General features: G+C 45.0%; 1 protein-coding gene across 4 annotated transcripts in view; it reads left to right on the top strand.

The window, feature by feature from the left end:
- Positions 1-245: 245 nt before the first annotated feature.
- Positions 246-19,088, top strand: part of sema3b (sema domain, immunoglobulin domain (Ig), short basic domain, secreted, (semaphorin) 3B) — a 54,249-nt gene continuing 35,406 nt past the window's right edge. The window contains exon 1 of one of the 4 annotated variants that reach the window (XM_061766010.1): positions 246-555. The gene's annotated coding sequence lies outside the window, so the exon portion shown is untranslated. The remainder of the gene's footprint in view (positions 556-19,088) is intronic. The other 3 variants (XM_061766024.1, XM_061766033.1, XM_061766043.1) reach the window with 3 other exon arrangements.

The raw sequence follows: 19,088 nt of genomic DNA on the forward strand, positions 1-19,088 counted from the left end.
TCTCATTTGAATCCAATTCTTTAGTTTCATCGCCAACTATTTGCATTTGAATTGTTTTCAAAATCATTTGGGGGCCTTTTAAGGGCTTTGTTGTCATTTTTCTGTCCCAAAAAACAAAAACATCTCCCTACGTCATCGTCGTGTACCCTTCGATCCGGAAGGTGTGATTCAATTCAGAACACCGGGAATGGGATTTTGGATGAGCGCAAGAAAAAAAAACAAAAGGTGGAGGAAAGGGAGAAAGAGGCCGCTCCCGTGTTGTGTGGCGTCCCACCCCCTCTCCTCACCGAGAGGAAGGACAGAGCGCAGCGAAAGCACACTTGCTCTTCCAGCGCAGGACTTCGGGAATTCCGGGAGCCTTGGAGTTGTGTCGACTCGCACGCAGACGCTAAACTATGCGGCTGTAAAACAAACACCGAAAGAAGAGCATCGTGGAGATTTGGGGTGCAGCCCCTCCTTTGCCGTCCCTTCGCCCGGTGGAGTATTTGGCCACGACGGCACCTGCCAGAGGGCGTCGGAACGGCTGACGGCGCAGACGAGCTGCTCGTGACAAAGGTGAGGCGCGCCTTCACTTTGCCCACCTGAATGAGTAACTGATGGAGGAAGTTGGCCGCGTGCGTGTGTTCACCATGTGCATTCTATTGCTCTGACGGAACACGTTCAACGTTTCCTCACAAGTCGCATTAGACATCGATTCCGTCTCTTCTTGTGATGGATGGATTCCAAGCGATTGAGCTCCGTACGAGTTGAGTGGGAGCACAACTTGGCCATTTCATACTTGGACTACTAGGAGGGAGAGGAGTTGGATGTTGACAAATGCACGATGGCTGTTTTTTATTGTATTTGATGTATCTTCCGTTCTCTTTTGAATTTTCATGTGAAAAACAAACAAACAAAACCAAATTGTTTTTCACGTGTGTCAAAGCTTTGAAATTTGACTTTTTATCCCCAAACAGCGTTTTTGTTGAATTCTTTACATTCTATGTATGTTATTACTATATGTTTATATCAAATACAATATTACAGATTGTTATTTGCCTTATTAGAAAAACACATTTGTTGTTCTTTCTGTGTGGCTGAAATGGATTAATGAGGTTTTATATTATATAAGTGTTTGAAGTTCCAAGCTTGGTCACGGAAGGAAAGGAACCCTCGACCTCAAGGCGTCGCTCTACATGCTTTTCATTGGTCAGCATTAGTTTATGGTATTAACCTCAACCCCCCCCACCCCCTTTGTTGGTTATCTCCAAAGTACTGCAGCTTCAAATGACGGCGATCGCAACTTTGGTCTTTAAACGCTTCTCAACCCTTCGCTACTTTTTATCGGGCTTTTAAAAGCTTCATGTTTTTTTTCTTGTTCCTACTGTGTTTTTCTCAACGAAGGAGAGCATCAGCATCCTTAGTTTGTTTTTCCCCTGTGGGAGGCTTTGCAGGTGTGCGCTTTGTCTGTCATCTCACCTATTCAGACCTGCAATCCCGGGTCTTGCTGCTCTTTGTAACCTTCCCCACCCAAAACCACTTTGACCTGCATTGTAACCCTTCCATTATCACAGCGCATAAGCCCACATGAGCGGCAGGAAGCAATTGTACGTGTTGAGCTTGACCCACTTGAGTGGAGAAATCTTTTTATTATTATTAAATACACCTAGCGTTGGTGTTTTGTTGCGTCTCATTGGACGACAGAGGTGTACCCGGCCCAGCCTCCAGGAAATACATTACCGGGAGGAAATTCATGGCTGTTCCTGTTGGAGAAGTTAAGTGTTGATATTGTTTTAAGTTTTTGGGAGAATTGCTAGTTGTCTAAAGAATTTATGCGAAATGTTCGTTGGTATTTTTTTGTTTTTGTTAGGGTTGTAGTGGAAGCAATTTTAGGCCATGTGAATTGTATAACAGACTGACGGGGGGGCGGGTTCATCCGTTAAAGCCGTTTGTCCGATAATTTGAAGCACTTTTCCGTGGCCTAAAAACAACCAGTACAATCCCCCCCAAAAATCATTTGCTTTGTGCTTCTTTTGTGGCTTACAAACAAACACCCAGTACAGCACAAAATGATTGTAAAAATAAAAAGCTTGTCAAGTTCATCCAAACTTGCTGTCATTTTCAATTACTGCCGTGAACGTGCCGTGATCACCGGCGCTTTGGAGGGGTGATAATGGCATGCAGCCGGTGGAAGAAAAGTCTCGTGGTGGCAAGTCGAGAGTCTCTTTCATGAGCGGCGAGGTGAGCGCACTTTCTTTCCCCCCCCCTGCGTTACAATCGGATGCCTTACAAAATGGCTTGACAAAAAAACAACAACTGTATACTGTATCAAAATCAGTGTAGCATGTTCGAGAAACAAGACATGAGTGCTTGAGAAAACAACAGCCAAAGATATGACAAGGTAGATACGTCACACCCACTTTGAGCACGTTAAGCTCATGTCCATGCATTGCGTTTGATTGGAGCGTCGCCCCTACCAACATGGCTGTCACGTAAGCACGACGGTCAGCAGGATCTACTCGTATCTGTGATGGAACGGCGGCACAACGCGGCGTTTTGAGTTCCGACTGGACACTGTTTTCTGTCCGTTAAATCCGAAGTTCCACTGGGGTTTCGAGGATTGGTGTAGAAGGTTTTATGTTGCTTTCAGGACTGCCAGCCTGTCGAGTTTAGCTGGTTTGACCTTAAAGCATTGTAATCTATCGTAAACACAAAACATGGATCATGACCGTGCTAAGCCATTATTTGTCTTGTTGACAATTGCGACAGTCTTGTCAACAAACCTAATGCGTATTTTGCATTTGTGTTATTTGACATTCTCTTCGTGCTGAAATCAAATTGTTATCGTAAGATTAAATGACACGTTGCATTGCAATCAGTGGTATCATAGGAACTCTGACTTCAAGTGACCTTCTAATGTACTTTTCCAAGTCAGGCCACGGAATTTGAAATGCTCATGTTTTCTGGAATGCAGAATATTTGCCAGAAAAGTGTCCCAGAATGATGCATTTATGGGACAAAGGTAATATAGAAAGAATGGAAATGTTATTCTCCATGACACCATAGCATCAAAACAAGGTCAAAGTACAACGGGCAGTAGCCGGAAGTGCGTGTGGCCGCCGATCTAAGGTCATCTCCGGAGGACAGGCAGTATCGTGCACCTGCTCGTCCGATGTGCCGGACCTTGTGTTCACATTGCCGCTGCAAAGTAGACATTTATTTAACCCTGCTGTGTGAGTTCAAGGTGCCTCTGCTGATTGCTCGGCAAGACCGCGAAGGTAACTTTTTGTTTGAGTTCCTGACTGCCACACCCTAAAAGCTATGAAGCCCCATCGCAACCCCTTCCTCGCTGTGAAAACCCATTAAGCTTCTTCCCTAAGTCTCGCCTCGTCAGCGGTCAAACTGGCCACACACGGTGGTTTGTTGTGCATGGTTCCTTCAAGTATGCTACTTTCAATTATTCTTGGAGATAATGCGCAGGCTAAATAGCTCATCTTGTGTGAGCGAGAGAGAGAGAGAAACAATGGCAGGTTCCCTTTGTTTGAAATATTTAATAAGTGTGTCTGCCGTGTTGAAATATTGCCTTTTTTTTCCTGCGCAGCCAGAGGGGACAGATGAGAGTCGAGGTTGTTCTCTCAGTCAACTAAAAAGCAAAAGGCTGTTCGTGCATCAAACTTTCATTGGCTTCTTTTATTCATTCTTGTGTCCATGCATTTTTTTTTTAATCCTATGCACTAAACACAATTCTAGCATTGAACAAAATATATGGCAAATCTGTTCATCTTTTTTTTTTGAAATAACATTTGATCATGTCCACCAAACACTGGAATACTGGATTAAAAAAAGAAAAACAAAGCAATGACGGCAAATGTGTGTATGGTCAGTACGTATGAAATAAAGTATTTAGGAGGATAAATCACTGTAAAAATTCAATTCAACAAATTGAATTCAAATGTTCGTAACATTTCCTGTAGGGATGCATCATCTTGAATATTTGAGTATCCTTCTGAAAATTGCGGAATCGGATCAAATGTATTTTTGCTTGGTTGAAGAGCAATTATGAATACATGAGAGAAAATAAGACATTTCACTTCAAAATCAACTGCCAATTATTTTCCTTTTTTTTTTTTTTTAGATAATCAACAATTTAGTGATATTTTGAATGAGCCAATTTCAACACAAATAAAAAAAGAAAACTGCCTTTGTGCAACTTCACATCAGCAGCGCTTTAGCATTTTAGCATTTTAGCATGCTACATAAAACAGGAAGTTAATGACTATGTGTTTAGGAGTTTGGGCTAGCTGACTCGGAAAGAGACAAATATTGTTTATAGTACTCAAAGTTTTTGCAGTGTTCAAACTAAAATGTAAAATAGCAAGGGAGAAAATGAGCTCGAATTCCATGAAAATGAGAGCAGTCACAGCAAATATCTCTTGGTTACTTTTGTCCAACGTGGCCGAAGCAATTTCATGATGAATGTATTCTTGCGTGCTGCTGACGAGAAGGAAATATCCCAGGTGGAGGTTACGCAAGCGGAGCTCGAAAAGAATTCTTGCCGTGACCACGCAAGAGACAAAACAACTGGAGTGTGAATGACGTATCCGGATGGATCGTCGCCCAAATACATTTGACGCCTGATCGGTTTTTGAATTGTAATTGGTTGTTCCATCGTTTTGTATTCATTTGTGTAAACCTGCTGTGAGAAATTGTCATAATACAGTATAAACAAAGCTAGTGGTGAGCTAAGACTTTTAAACGCACAATCCTATTTATATAAAATAACAAGAAAGTGTGCTGTCCAGTGTCACTTTGAATCTTAGTTCATGTGTAGCCTGCAAGACTCTGGAGTCGGTTCAAACTCGAGTGCGAGATAATGGGTGTCATATTTTGACGACGTCATATGATATGTGTAAATAAGCCACGCACCTGGGATATTATGATAACAAATGGGTTGAACTTCGGGTCACGGAAAGGGACACAGGGGAAGCACATTTTGGGTGACAAGTGTAGATAACGCTCTAAGTGATGTGCAAAACGCTGCGCTGGAGATGTGATAGCGTTAGGGAGGTGCTCCAGAAAAACACACCAAATTGCATTCGGCGCAAAGACGTGCAAAGATGTTGGAGCTCGATCATAAAGCCATAAAGTACATCACGAGTGTCTCCCGCCCCATCCAGTGCGGATGCCAAAACATACATTTGTGAAGTTTGATAACACAACTGCCTTAACTACGCCAATAGTACCTTAATTCCAACTGATTCATCTGGGGAAATTCATTCAGTTGCGTCTTCACAGATGTGGCGGAGGGTCAGCCGAGTTCATAACAGAGTGGCCTCTTGTCACCACATAGGGAAATCATTGAAGATTGCGGATCGGCCCGAGGTCCGGGTTAGGCTGAGGACACACTGGCCAATCTTTCGTCACCATCGGCGGAGTTTTCACCGAGAAAAGGTGGATGTGTTCCTTGAAGGCAAGCTACGCTACGCAGTATTACTGCGGGGCGGTCTCCGAGTTCATTCCGAGTCCACGTTACAGCGCGGATACAGTATTTGTGATGTCCTTGACGTAATCCGGGCAACGGAGGTCTCCTTGCGGTTCCGTACAAACACACTGTGCGCTCTTTGACCTCCCGGACTCGAGCCAATCAGTTTCCTCTCCGGTCAGTGCGCTTCGAGCACGCCGCAGTTAAAGGGAATGAAAGGAGCCGCTTTGAGTGGCCAGGGTCCAAGTCGGCTGGCATCACGCCTGGAGCGGCGCAGACATTGCTCTTTGAAGTGCGCCGGGGTCCGCCGGGCCACGAAATGACCCGCACCGGGTTTAACCCGCTTCCGTGCACTTACGCTACGCATCCTGCCGGATTCACGGCAATCACGAAAATGGAGCCCCGAGTGTTGATGTCAAGATCATTTGCCTCGGCCCTTCACAATCAGTAACGTGAGCCCGTGTAACTTAATTAGCAATGGGACGGTTTCTATAACCAATCAGATTTCAAATTTGTGCCACTCATCTTCCATGCTCACAATCCTTTGAAGGGCGATCCGCTTGCTTGGGAGTCTTTGCTCATGTTCAGAGCGAGGTGAATGGGGGATGTTTGAAGACATCCGGTATATGTTATTAAACAAGATCTGAATGGACACATTCTGTAGATAATTGATCCAAACAAATTCTGAGCACAGTCATCCCCCACAAAGCGTTGTTGCCAAACCCAAAGGACATGCGAACATGCGGCGACAATGCCGTGCGTGCGTGCGGGCGTGCGTGCGTGTGTTTGTGTGTGTGTGCGTGTAAGAGCGAAAACGCGGAGAGCGCTGCGCCGTCCGGTCGTATCACCTTGAGCCGTGGTGTGCCGTTGAAGGTGAGGAGGAATTAGGGAGCGCTACACTCAGATGGGAAAGTAACCAGATTCTCACTCCCCCCCTGTCACGAAAGCGCGCACACGCACACACACACACACACACACACAATGTTACACATAAGCAAGCACCCGTGGAGTTGCAGTAAGTGTCTGTTCTAGAGTGCGCGCGCACACACACACACACGCACAATGTCCCATAGGGGAGCTCCAGGGGCTTATGCGAGGGATTTTGCTGTTCTGCAGTGTGCCTGTCAGATAAGGTGGGACGCGCTTCTGCCTCCGAATCCTCCTCACCCCCAACTGGCCTGTCACTCAAGTCACCTGCCATCCTTTGCCACCATGGCCCGCACACACACACACACACACACACACATGCACGCGGAATGTACATTTGTGTATCCCCGAATAAAAACACCACAAAGACCAAGATGGTGCTAATAATGTTTGATGGGGTGCATGAGGTAGTCACAGTCTCCTCTTTTCTTTCTGACCTTTGGCCCGCATCCCTCCTCAACAACCAAAAACCCTAACCCAATAGCCAACTCAGATGTTTTGTGGGAAATTGTGGTTGAATCCCAAATTGCACAACTTTGAAAGTACTTCCTCTACAAACCTTCGCCACCATTTGCTTGGTTTGAAGACGCCAAGCCCAGCGTCAGTATTTTGTTTTTCAGAAAGCAAACACACCCAACCTTGGATAATGAACCAAATGTTTGGAACAAGTTTTTAACCTCGTTACTTATCTTTACAACGTGAGACCAGCATAAACTATGTAATGGCTCGTAACTGTCCGTGGAACCCGTTACTAAGATATGGACCTTCTTGCCAGTCTGCCGAAACGTTTGGAAAAGCAAAAAAAGGTACATGAACAAGAATGAGTGTGAACAGATAAAGATTGACATTGTTGGTGCCGAATGTGTCGAATAACAAACCGCACCTGATGTCCTGCGAACCGCCCTTTGCAAACATTTGAGGCTCATCGATGGAAAAAGAGCAAAAAAGCTTTGTATTGCCATTGGAATGATGACGGCGTGGCAGTCACGCTTCGTTTTGACGGCTCCCAACAGCGAAGCCTTTCCAGCATCGTGTCTGTCGTGGCGTCTCTATCCGAACCGACATTCGGGACGTTTTCCCTTCACTGAGCTTTAAAGCCTGCCGCACACCGCAGCTATCTGCGGAACAAAAGGTCATTCGAGGCCGTTTGCGCAGCAGATAGCTCGTCATTTCCGCTGAGGTTTTCTGCCTGCGTGGCGCCAGAAGTTCTGGAACTTCTCTGACACACCTGGTATATTATTTGCCAAATCGCTTTTTGCCAGAACAACAACGCAACCCGTTGAAAAGTTTGCCCACACGGCGTGCAAAAACAAATTGGAAAAAGAAGAAGTCCATATTTCGATGAGATGCTCCATCTGCATTACACTAATTAGAATTATGTTAAGATGATAAAAGTAAAAAAAAAGATGCTTCAAATTCCACTCGCCTTCCAGTCGCTGAGAGCACTACGTTAGCAGCGGCATCCCACCCCCCCTCCGCCTTCTCTTCGCCACTACTCAGCCTCTTGGCAGCTCCAGCGGGCGGGCTAATTGACTCAGGGGTCCCAGGAGGGGGTGGGATCATGCCACATTTCCAATTTGGCTTCCCTTCCCCTGAATAAAAGCTACATCCATCCTTCTTTTCAACCCCCCCCTCATTAAAATTAGCGTCTCCCGCCATTGAATCCACCCTGTATAAGAAGAAGAAGAAGAAGAAAGAAATCCCCACACATTTGGATTACAGTATGTGGAAATGTATTCAAAGGGGTAGCTTTCTAAGTATTGTGCTTCTCGTTGTTTCCCACCGCCAGTTGGCAACGTGCTCACTCCAACATAAGCGTGAAAGGAGACACACACATCCGCCGAATCCTTTGGGGTTCACCTTCAGAGTGCCTTGTCCTCCTCCACAAACTGCACCTTGGGATGGGGATGGGCGCGCCTCACTCCGCGCTGGAGTGTGCGTGCGTGTGTGTGTGTGTGTGTGTGTGTTTTTCTTGTGCACGCATGAGTGAGGTTTCATCTCAATAACGAGCATACAAAGTACAATGACAGATTGGAATTCATGCCGTGTCTAAATTGGGAGTGGCTGCATGTGCACCCGTCGCATTTTAGCAGTAGCAGGTTATGTACCCCCCCAAACGAACGTATGCACACACAGTGCAAGACGGCTTCAGGGGTTCAGCTGCAGGACAGGAAGCATGTGAGGTATCGTTTGTAACAGCAGCGGCTCGGGCGACCGTGAGCGAGATGACATTTTCAGATGCACAGATCAAGAATTTGGGTCGTAGGCTTGGACCGGTCTTGTGGAAAACACATTTGACACGTGCTAGACGAGCTACTCACGATACGCCGACTTCGGGGAGCACTTTGGTTTTTTTTTTTTTTTTTTTAACCTTTTCAACTTCAAATGCACACCGTCAAAGAATCCAGTAATGGCACCAGTGCACTGGTCAGTCGTTTAGGTGTGCATCCAGCTCAACGAGTTGCTCTCTTTTGTTGCTGAATACGCAAGCGGTGAACAGCCGCAACTTGCGGAACTTCTATCGGTTGCCTTCTGAAAGAAATCACGTTATATCGCCAAAATGTGTTTGCTGGACGACTTTTTAATGTTCATTTCAATTCAGAATTGTTTGTCCGAGTTAAAAAAAACAAAAAAGGTAGATATGCCTTAAGTTCAACTGAAAGTTTGGCAATTTACCACTTTTAGCTTATTTGTAACGTGTTGTTTTGTGTCTTGATGTAAAATAGTATCATATACTCAAACATACAAAAACAAGTATGATCTCAACCCTGCTGTACATGTCAGGGTTTAACATCAACATGCAGTATGAGGGTGCCGCGTCACCCCCGCTTTTCTGGGTGAAATAATTTTCAATTATTATTATTTATTATTATGAAATTATTATTATGATTTTTTTCGAGGACAAAACACATGCTGAAGTCATCTTATGAAGCTTGAATATTGCAAGTTTTCATCCTCTTATGTGTCGTCCTTGGAGTTTTGGGCACAGGCTAAGGCACGAATGGTCAAATAAAGACATTTCATTTTTGTTAATGCATTTAACGTGAGCGTCAACACTTTCACACGTTTCTTTCTCTGTTTGTAGCACGCATTACAGAGCGGAATGTACAGTGTGAGCAATCGCTATCTTCGACTTTACTCCTTGAAGCGTCGGCGCCCTTTGCGCAACGGTCATTGCACCGGACTATTGCAATATTCGAAGTGCTCGAGGACTCTGCATCTTGTTACACATTTGTCAAAAAAAAAAAAAAAAAAATGGTACCCCCATTACCAGATAACTAGCAAGCCGTTATTGCTCAGTGACTGTTTTTTTTTTTTTTTTTTTTTGTCAACGTCTTTATGTCTCCAAAGTGTTCTCCGTTGTCGTACTCGAGCGGCTCCGACTACCCGAGACAAATTCCTTGTGTGTTTTTTGGACCTACTTGGCAAATAAAGAGGATTCTGATGATTCCGATGATGATTTCTGACGTACAAGTCCCAGTTTCCATAGTTTGGTCTTTTTTTATTTTGTATTTTGTATTCTTATTATTTTTTTCTCCCCGTCCACAAGTAATTTCAATCTTTGATATTCCGGTTCTCAAGACAAATCTTGCGAGCCTTTTAAAGTCCTTACACGCTGAGCTACCATTGCCCCAAAACGGATCTTGGCACAACCGAAAAATAACCAGGCAGCAGACTTGGAGTTGTAATGAGCTCACCTCGACTTATTTGAGATGAATAAAAGAGATTAACAGGCCATTTGACAGTCGTGTTGATTTCCTTTCCGACTTGCGAATCCTTTGGAGTCACTCGACGTCCTGGATTGTTGAAAGAAGAAATGCACAGGGAAATATGTTTTGAATTGCCAAATGTAGAGATGGCAGTCTGTCATGCGACCACTGACTATGAAGTGGGAAAGAGAATTTGCTCGGTCTCATGTGGGTGAGGGGCCTTCAAACAGTCTTCCTATAGCCCATATGTTTACGTGCCATCCATCATTGCATCGAACATCCGGCATACTTCTCCAAGGGGAAGCTCGTAGAGGACAACCAAGTCAAATAACGCAAGGCTCTTACGTGCAATTGTATACAAGGTTACTTGAATAAATCATCTGAATCGATGAAGGGAGTATGCTTCAATATCCGGGAAATGTTCGAATGTGATCTACATATGATCTCTCATTGTTCCAGGGCCACTGTAAAACCTTCATCAATTCTTAGAGGGCCTCCAAGCGTTGAAAGTCATTCAAACATTGTCACCTTTTTAACATTTTAAGTGTAAAATGAAGTATTTACTTCCTGTGACTATTCTTCTTCTCCTCTTCTCCCCCTTTCTTGAAGCAGTGTGCATGTGTCCCAAAAGGCCAAAGCTTGTCAATCCTGCCCGTTTCCCCCAACAGACACATACGCAGAACCACTGACTTAATAATGCGCACATGGCAAAATTGCCTCTCAATGTCAGCGAGATCTGTCATTATTAGCATATCACACACCAGAGCACTTGAACCACACTGCGGGCTTTTCGGATTCCCTGTTAATGTGTTCGCGGCCATCATGTCACACGTGGTACTTTGCGGAGGGTTAACAGCGTGCCGTAACCCCCCCGTGTTCATGTCATTCTGAAGAGTCGGGTGTTGAGTGCTTGCGTAAGCAAGATTCCTCTTAAAGCCGGCGAAGCATCGAGCATAAACCCAACGGCGGTCCCAATCGGGATCTCATTTGTACTTGACGCTGTGCCCCCGACTCCTCTCACATTAGAACCAGGAGACTCAATCAAATTGGCAGTTTATGGCTGTACAATGGTCACCGAGTACCAGAGTACACTAGGCTACATCCATTCCATAAATAATCAGGCCTATCTGTAGTTTTATGATAGGATAGCCCAGTTGTATCAAATATAAGAATCCTACATGGTAAATCTGCAATTTGTTGAAATAATCCAAATCGTAATAATCACAAAACCTTGATTAACTGTACCGGCAATGTTCAATAAAGTGTCTAAAAGAAAAGGGTAAACCAATAAAATGCCTCCGTGCGAGGGATTGTGATTCGCTTCGCATTAGAAGCAGTTCTATTGTCATCTCCCCATTTGTCTTCTTTCCACGCATGATAGAAAACCCTGCGAAAATGCAAAATCACATGTTGACCACAAAAGGATTTGCACTTTAAACACTTCTTGGCCAGACTGTTTTCTGCGCAAATCAGGGAGGATAATCACTCGAGATAATCTTGAATAGACATCAGATAATTGGGCCTTTGCTGACTTTGAAAGCTCAAATTTGGTCTGAATGAGATTCCTCACCAGAGGCCAGGAGAACAAGTTGCATCGAGCAAGGACACAAGCGAAGAGGAAATTCTTCCGTGTATTTAGTTACTGGCCTCGCTTCCTGCACTCTCCTTTTCCTCTCCTCCTGACATGAAATAGTCATTAGGTGTAGTGGTAATTCAGTCCAGACGTCTTTCCACATTAACTAATGCGATCTGAAAGTGTCAGGAACGTGTGCATGTGGCCGGCGTGGAGGCCGCGACGAGGACGTGCGTCAGCATCCCCGAGTGTCCGGATTCCACCTTGTATTTGTTTCCGACGTCAGACAGTTCGCACGACAAGGTTTCCCTCCTGTTCTAAACTCGACAGATGCTAAATAATGAACGGGCAAGAGGAGAGAGGGAGGAAAAGGAGACGCGCACAAGGACGACAAGTGTGGAGAGAAGGAAGATGGAACCGGTGGAAGGAAATGTTTGTCCTTAAATCTCGAGCAGAAACAAAACTTGATGCTCGGTCTGAGCAGCTGAGCGGCGAGCAGGGCCCAATAGTCACACAACACTCTGAATCGCTGGCGGCAAACAGAAGGCGGGGTTGCGGTGTGAGAGGCGCTTCAAGGCAAAGTCATCATTTTGAAATGGTCTTGTGCTTGAATCGCGCAAATGATCTCTTTTGAAATACACAGTTTTACCACAAAGCGTGACGGACAGACTGGCGGATGTGGAATAAAAGCAGAAACAAGGCAAACAACAATGCGAGCGATATCACAAGGCAGTATTTGATGTTTGGAATGTATGACTGACTGAGTCCTGCATTTATTGATGCGTATATTGCTGGATGGCAACATGACTGGATGATGACTGGATTGCAAGCACTGTGACAGCATCTACGGGGTCTGGCGAAGTGTCACGCTAGCTGTTTGAACTACGCTCGGTTTAAGTCACGGTTCACATCGTGCCACATAAGGAACTTCCGTCCTGGCCCCTTTGGCTCAGTTTATTAGATTTTTTTCAGTTTAGCTGTTTTAAAGATACCGTCATCAGGTGGTGGGCTAGGGTTACCGTACCTCCCAAAGTGCCTTTGGATGGCAAGCCATTGGATCCATTGGCGTGAGTGCATAACGGTGCCAAAAGCCGGCTACGCTGCGGCGGGCGGCCGCTCGCCGGCAAGCGTCTGTATCGACCCAGCTTGCGTCGTGTTCGCTGAAGCTCCAGAGTTTGCCTGCTGACCATAGATCGGCCGTCATCATCCACGATCGGCAATTCCTTCACTAAAGGCCTGGTACATACGCACTAAAAAATGCTGGGTCAAACTTGTAACTCAACTTAGTTGGGTGAGAGGTTTAGGTAATGTGAACCAACATTGGATCAAAATTAGAGTCAATTATTAAAGAGATGCCCGCAACACAATGTATTGATTTCACAACCCAGCCATTGGTACAGGTACACAACCATTGGTTTGAGAAAATCTGTCTTGTCGAAGTCGGCATTTTTGTTTGATTGCACTTCTTTCATTCAGCTGCTGACTGCTTCCTTTATGGTGAAGTACAAGAGTCGAGTTACGCCAGCCTTTACATGAATAAAAGACAATACAGTTGTCATTTGTGGAAATGTTCAATGCGAATGGCTGGCAACCAATTCAAGGTGTTCCCCGCCTCTTGCCTAAAGTCAGCTGGGGTAGGCTTCCGAGTGAGGATCAGCGGTTCAGAAGATGGATGGATGGATGGTTGGATGTTAGTAATACTAAACAATTACTATTCCAGAAGAAAAAGTTTGGGCTGGTTATGTCTGACGCAGTAACATCAAAGTGGGGCTAAAAAAACAGCGGGATGAATAATATATTACAATGATTATGTTTTAGAGCACTTTTTGTTTCACATTTGACCAATCCAACGGGAAGAGCACATTCGAGCCAACGGCAGGGTCAAAGACGACCCAACGGCACTTTTGGGGCAGACAGCCCCAACCCAACAAGCGGGGTCAAATTCCCTAACCCAGACCTGCTGGTCTAAAATAACCACTCGTTGGGTCGGTACCACTTTAGGAACGCATGGGGTTTACCAGAATTACCCAAATCACCCAAATCACCCATTTTGGGTTGTTTTTGACCCAGCTGTTTTTAGAGTTCTTAAAAGATTTGTTTTATCTGGGACACGTCAAGATAAAAAATCTAGCATTTAACAGTTTTGGTTGTATTGTGTGCGTGCGTGTTGTGTATCAACACAAAACACCAAACATAAAGATTCTCTTCAAACAGTGATCTCGAAATCCCGCGCGATCACACGTGATCTCACAAACCCAAAGATGATACACTTTCGGCTTTGCACCGATGTTTCCCAAACGTTGCCGAAGGTTGTCGGAGCAGGGAGCCTTATAAAATTGCCTTGTCCTCAAAAAATGACTTGCTTAGGAAAACACTTCTTGCTGTCTGGGGAACCCCCTTTTATACCAAAAAACAAACCAAAACAAGCCATTGGGTAAGACATGCCCTTTTTTTATTTACAGTTGTTTTCTTTTCTTGAGTCAGGGTGCTTCTTGAACGGCTATATTCCGTTTCCGTTTCACGTCACAATTCACGGCGTCGTGACTGGGGAGAAGTCTCGGTTCTCTCCCACATACCTGGAGAATTGTTGTCTTAAATATTGAAGATTGTTGGCCCTGACCTGTTTTGGACCCTAAAATCGGTACGAATCCATTCTTAACACAGATCAGACCGAAGGACAATCTTCTCGAATAATCTTATAAGGCTTTAGATTGTCTGGCATTTGACACGCTCGGTCGGGAAGAGGCAAAATCGGCACAAAAACCGGCCGATTGTCTTTACGTGAAGTTGGACTTCATGACTTTTTTTGCACAATTTCATGAGCTATCCAGCTCCACCTCCTTCTCCAGCCTCCTTTCCCTGTTCATCCAGTACCTTTGTGGCATCACGCTGCGGACCTTCGGTGTTGTTTCGTTTTCTGGCGTGAGGTAAAACTCAGAAGTCATTGGACGTAAATGCTCGGGAGCTGTTACTAACAAGATAGCTGCTTTGAATTCCATGTCTGACATGTTTACAACTAAAAGACTTTCTTTTCATGGCCGAGAATTGGCAACACCTTTTTGAATTTATACACTTTGAACTTTGTCAAGTGACGGTGGTGGCTTGGCTAAGGTCTGGAAGAACCGCTTCTCCTGCCAGTTGGTGAGCACCGATGCTTTCTTCTCCTTTGAGCTCCAGCTCATCAAATGTGGGCCGTAAAAAGCCATTTCTATTGTCCTCCTGGACCTCCAGGGTTGTTTTGATCTGGAAATGCTGACTTCTATGGACATAGTGTTTCCAAAGACTTTCCAAACCTAACAAGAATCTTTTGATTTTAAACTGGAAGTGCCATCACTCATATAGCTAACCCGAACACTGGATCTTTTTCTCTCCCTGGAACTCGATATTAACTGTAGTCACTGCGAAGACCTGCTCATCAGTGGCCATCAATGGAGCTTTTTCACTCCCCCACCATGCACATACTGATTCACTGTCATCTTTCATCCGGCTGACCCTGAGAAACGTGGGAGTGACCCTTAGGTAATCCCTCTCCCTTAAGACTCATAGAGAACATCTGTCCATTTCATGTGTCTTCCACCTACGCAAGCTCAATACATTGTCTTTCAGGAGTCTCCGCTCCGGAAATGGAGATTTGTCTCCTCCCGTTTGGGCTAGCGCAATATTCTTTTGCCCTCCTTCACCAAAACGACTCCGGATGGCTCGCCAGCCATCCGGGACGCAGCTGCACGGCTCCTTACAAAGGGAAAGGCCCAACAGGCCCAACAGCCCATGGTTGTGCCCTCGATGAATCGTTTGTTTTTCAAGCTGGAACACACTGAAAAACTCACATGCCCTGAAACATGCTATTTCAAGTGCAATGGATCTTTTACATTTCTGTCATTTAGCAGGGCCTCTCAATTGAATGGGCAAGCGCTCCGCTCAATGTTACATTCGAGCGGAACGGAAGTGTGTCTACACATAGGATTAGTTATCAGCCAGTGTGGCGGTTCATCAATTTAAATCAGATCAGAGACAGCTGAACTCAGAGGTCTGTCTGTAACTCTATACGCACACGCACACGCACACGCACACACCTGGACACAGGGAATCCTAGCCTGAGGGCATCTTTGCGCGAGGCAGCTGGGGAGCACAGAAAAAGAGAGCAAACTGCGAGCTGAACGTCATGGAGAAACTTAGCACTTTCCTCACCGAATGCTAATGACTAATGCGAAATGACTCATCAGAACCAGCTGAGCTTCACTAACTTGGGGACCACATCAAAGACGTCCATTTAAATAATGAACGTTACTCTCTAAAGCGATTGTTATTTTCTCCGCCTTTTGGTTTGAAATGTGATTGCCCCTTGACTCACTTTTGTGGACACAAATCAGTAGGTCAGGAGGGAATGTGCGTTTGTTAAGCGCCAAAGAAGTGGTCGGAAAGAATGCACTAACCAAACTAATATCGTGTCTGACATATAAACATTGTCAGATCATTTTAGCGTGTTTGTACAAACACTGCACATAACTAACTATGAAAGAATGTTAGCACCGACGCTTGCGCTAACACAGCATGAGGAGTGTCCTGGCTGGTCCGCCGACATGGTGGACCACGAAAACCGGTGATCCGGGGTCACCCTGGCAACTAGAAATTGCTCTTCTTCCAAACCCGTGTGCCATCCAAATGTCTTGAAGTAACAAGAGAACTGACTTCGTCAGGTGAAAGGTCGAAATACTTAAGAGCCCCTGAAAATCGAGGAACTCTGCATGAATTGGCTGGAATTCCTAAAAGGGAAATGCCATATTTGCGTCAAACTCAAGCTGGAAATGTACACTTCAATCACATTTTAAAACTGTGCCGTTGTCCAACTACTTCAGGGAATCAATTCGCCTTGCCTTTAAAAAGCGGCATCCATTTGACAACATTTGCAGAATTATTCAATCATTTTTCTTTTATTGATATTATGCTCGGAGAGCTCGTAAAGTCAGTGAGCGTACGAGATGTTGGCAGGAGAGCATTGTGTAGACAGAATGATGTGTGTGTGTGTGTGTGTGTGTGTGTGTGTTAATGGGGGTCCATGGATGACTGAGGAGGCTGAGCATTGGGGCGGAGTTTGGAGGGTTACAAGAATTTCTCTCTGCATTCTTTCCGCCATGAGCATCTCTCTCTCTCTCTCTCTCTCTCTCTCCTCTACTCATCTTTTCCCCCCCTCATGCAGAACCTAACTGTCACTGTGTCTGTCACATGACCCGCAGGAACTATCTCAGGTTCTCTGTTGAGCCCATTTCACAGTAGGGTAGCATCTCTGCAAGCGAGACAAGATGTGACATTCAGTAGCCACTAATCCAGCCTGTGTGTGTGTGTGTGTGTGTGTGTGTGTGTGTTGGTGGCTATGTGCGTGCGTGCGTGCGTGTGCGTGCGCACACATAGTGAAAGATCCAGTTTCCCTCGCAAAGCACAAACTGCGTGAGATGAATGTTTTGTAGGTTGCTGGGTATCGGCGGTCAGGGTACGTAGTGCACAGGTGTCGAACGCAAGGCCCTGGGGGCCAAATCTGGCCTCCCACATTATTTTGCGGACCCCTATAGCAACTCCAAACAAACAAACAAACAAACAAACAAATCAAAAGTCTACTTCCTGTTTCTTGCTAAGATCTGTACCAAAATTGCAAATTGTCCTCACTTGTAATAAGATAGATATTGCACAAACTATTTCCCTTGACTTGGGATTTCAAAATGAGCTATTCAGCAATTTGTTGTGTCTGTGTAGTAGTATTGTGAGGTGAGTGCATTTATTTGTATTGTGTCACAGTCATATCAGCCTTCTGATGAAAACCATAGCTACAGTATGGCCCACGACAAACTCCTGAACAACATAGCTGCTATAGAAAAGGAAAGGATGACTATTTAGCAAGATGACGTAAACGTTGTTCCGAAAACTTCGTCGAGGCATGGCACGAAAAAAACCCATCAATGGGTGCATCAGGAGATAAAGGTGCACGTTGAGTCTACGATACAGTCTGCTCGCATCGGTGCCAACAGAGGCATTGCCCCACCGGATGGAGAAAAGGTTTGCTGTGTGTAGCAAGTGACAGCGTAACGTTCACTTCGCTGAGATTGACTTTATTCGACACATTCACCCCCCTCACACACACGTTTTAGGAGAACCGGTTTAAAAATGGCTCCGTTGCCCTTTCACGCGTTAAGCAAGCTGCTTCGCCAGTTAGCATGAATAGCCTCTTTTGCACGCTAAAAGCGATGACGTTTCACCATTGTTTCCCTCAAGTGTATAAACAGCACTGACACGGAGTAGGTGGGACAAAGAAACGTTTCTAAAGGCTCTTTATTGCGCTCCTTTTTGTTACAGCTGCGATGCGGCTATTTCGCAAGATATCTGTGTAAAAAAAAAAAAAGCCTATTATTTGGTTTGCCGGAGGTCTGCGCTTTACTGCGTGCTTTTGTTATCATCTTAGCTTGCAGCGGGCGATATTAGAAGCTGTCTCACTAAAAAGAAGTCCGCTACCAAATTTCTCTTCCATTTTTTCAGCAGTGATATTACTTTTCATGAACAAATTTCATCATTGATATAAATAGAATCTCATTTGATTTGATTTGATTGTTTTGATTGCATTGTGCAGCACTTTGGGAACCTCGTGTTTGTTTACATTAGGAATTAGGACTGCACACTTAACTCTCGACGTCTAGGGTCTTTTACATTTCATTTCCCATCCCATTGATTAAACTTTCTTTTTTTATTATTTAATTGTCCTGTGGACAAATATTTTAGCCTTGGCTAAGAGTCTGGACTCTTTTGGAAATGAAGTGAGCTGAGGATAAGGGGATTTGTCACAAATGCCATCTGTCATCTTCCCAAGTGCTCTCATATCCCAGCTTGCATGGTTGGATTATAGTTCAATACTCAGAAGATGATACAGTACATTACAGTGGGGCGGAACCATTTGCAGGTGTCGTTTTTACTGCTTAAACGACTCATTACACGGTCGGTAGAAAAAAAAACAAGCCATTGCTGCGTTGTATTTTCATGTAGTGTATTGTGTTTCTGACAATATTGCGAAAGTTTGTCCAGTGGCCCAAAAGTCCGACAACTGGGAAAGAACGACACTTCCTGGGCCGTAGCAGTGAAAGCGGTACACGCACACGCGCGCGCACCTGTCCTGGCTCCTCAGTACAATGGCTGAGACCCCATCCGAAAAGATGAGAAGAATGGAATGCACACCGGCCACTGTGATGGTTTAGCGGCACATTGGCCCGTCTTGGGTACAGGCTGTGTGGGTTCGCTTCCAAACCAAATATTATTCTTTATTGCGAAGAGACTCCTCACCTCAGTAATCCTCCGTCTGCGTGTTAGTCACCGTCTCACGGATTCGTCGTCAGAATTAGTGATGAGCATAAAGCATTGGTTTTCAAGTTTTGTCATA

Source organism: Phyllopteryx taeniolatus, chromosome 1, assembly GCF_024500385.1.
Source record: "Phyllopteryx taeniolatus isolate TA_2022b chromosome 1, UOR_Ptae_1.2, whole genome shotgun sequence".
Classification (NCBI taxonomy): domain Eukaryota; kingdom Metazoa; phylum Chordata; class Actinopteri; order Syngnathiformes; family Syngnathidae; genus Phyllopteryx; species Phyllopteryx taeniolatus.